Source organism: Triticum dicoccoides, chromosome 4A (assembly GCF_002162155.2).
Source record: "Triticum dicoccoides isolate Atlit2015 ecotype Zavitan chromosome 4A, WEW_v2.0, whole genome shotgun sequence".
NCBI classification, from domain to species: domain Eukaryota; kingdom Viridiplantae; phylum Streptophyta; class Magnoliopsida; order Poales; family Poaceae; genus Triticum; species Triticum dicoccoides.
The window spans coordinates 743,816,598-743,818,519 of NC_041386.1; the positions used below are offsets into that span (position 1 = coordinate 743,816,598).

General features: G+C 46.8%; 1 long non-coding RNA gene across 1 annotated transcript; it reads right to left on the minus strand.

The window, feature by feature from the left end:
• Window positions 1-419: 419 nt before the first annotated feature.
• On the minus strand, window positions 420-1,030 carry LOC119290010. The gene is made up of 3 exons (XR_005141680.1): window positions 816-1,030; window positions 650-706; window positions 420-530 (listed from the first exon to the last, which is right to left on the minus strand). It is a non-coding gene; the product is annotated as an uncharacterized LOC119290010 (long non-coding RNA).
• Between the last annotated feature and the right edge of the window lie 892 nt (window positions 1,031-1,922).

Sequence of the window (1,922 nt, forward strand, 5' to 3'; positions counted from 1 at the left end):
ATTCAAAGAACAACACACATTTATGCAAAAGGTAAAAGAACATATACATTTGAACACAATTCTCACCTTCAACCAAGTTTGTAAGATCCATCCATAGTTAGGAATTATATATATACAGGGTAAGAATAGTAGGCACACCAATGAAATGGGTCATGATTCCTTGAGGAAACCAAAAGTAACACTGGAACCCATTACTTCCAAACTTTTTAAGGCAATTTTCAAGCACCTTACATGTCCATAAAAGTCAGATTTATACTAAACTTTACATGCAGCAGTTCTGAAGAAATAGGACTCAATCTCATTACCTAAAAGCAAATATGGATGAAGAAAAACAGAATATCTCATAACAATTTTTGGTGAAGAAATAGATCCGTTCATGAGAGCAAATTTGCTGAGAACATTGGTGGGAGCGAAGCATGCTTATCAATTCAGTCTTTTGAGAACTCGACAACTCTCGCGGGTAAACCTCTATCAATGCAGAACTGCATGCATTTCCCATGGTCACTCGTCTTCGTTGTTGTGCAGCACCACTGACAAAAGTATGAACCATAAATTGTTGTCTGGTCTTGCATTAGTAGAGTCGTGAAAGACAATTTGGATATCTCTTGTATGTGTAGTAACATTTGAATTTCAGACTTGGAATACTTACCTTCCAAGGGCTATTATAATCCTTGATGATCTAGGCACCAGTATACAGTAGTATCATCTGCCCTAGTCCATGAAAACAATAGTATGAGAAAGAAAGAATTAATGTCATAAGCCAAGTAAAACAAAATTGACCAAGACGTGAATGCAAGTTCAGAGCAACACCATACCAAGAATTTGCAGTGGTGAACTTGCTCAACACATACACATGGGCGGCTCTAATGGGGGACAGAGAGCATGAACCAGTAGTCAATGCTAGGCTGCTCCCCTCGCTGTGGCCGCATATCCGAACAACCTCACCATCCAGCAGGCAGCAGCACAATTGTGAGCATGACCCACGACCTGAAGCCAGAGCAGAGGAAGCACAACCCCCAACAACAACAACAACAGGTACCGCAGGCCACAAATCATGGGTTAATTAGAGAGTTTATGGCTTCAATCCAGGGGGAATTAAAGGAATAACACCTGTGCAGAAGGATGAGTCGCTATTCAGTACCTGCATCCTCCTGCTGCCGCTGACCACGCCATGGATGAGGCCGATTGGAGCGGGACAATTTGAGAAGGAACACTCCCTGTACTATGCTCTATTACACACGAACCTAAATGACACGTTCGGTTCAGGCCCGTCTGTGCCAGCGCCATTGTCACGCACGCAAAGCCCAGATGGGTAGATCTAGAATCACCGCGTCCCTTTCGACGGCCACTCTGGAGCCGACCCAACCACGTCCGCGGTCCGCCATGCCATCTACGCGGAGGCCGGCCGACGGCTGCTCAGCCAACGGAGCCCGCACTAATTTGCTTCCACGCTATCCTTCAGGGCAGACTCACCGGAAGCAGGGCATCGCGGCTCACCTTCACCAAGATCGCCGCCGTCGACGGCAACAAAAAATGGGGGTGGGATGGTATAGGGAGTGAAGGAGGCGGGGGCAGATGACCTTGTGTCGTAGTGGGGCGGTGGCGACGAAGACCGGGGGACCCGAGCGACGAAGGAAGAGGAAAGGGGAAGCATGTAGGCGCGCTATCGGCCAGTCGGTTGCAGGAACAAGCACGCAAGGTGCAACAAATTACCGACGTATAGGCCCAACCTTCCAACTAACAAATTACCGACGTATAAGCATGTCAAATGGGGTCCACGAAATTTACCCAACCCCGATTCACCAGGAAGCCGCATTTTCAGGGAGCTTAGTATCTCTAGTGATTGCCTAGCCTTTGAGCCCTAAACCTCTTTTCCACCTATAAATATAGATCCATAGAGCCCTCAAAAATCATCCGGTTCA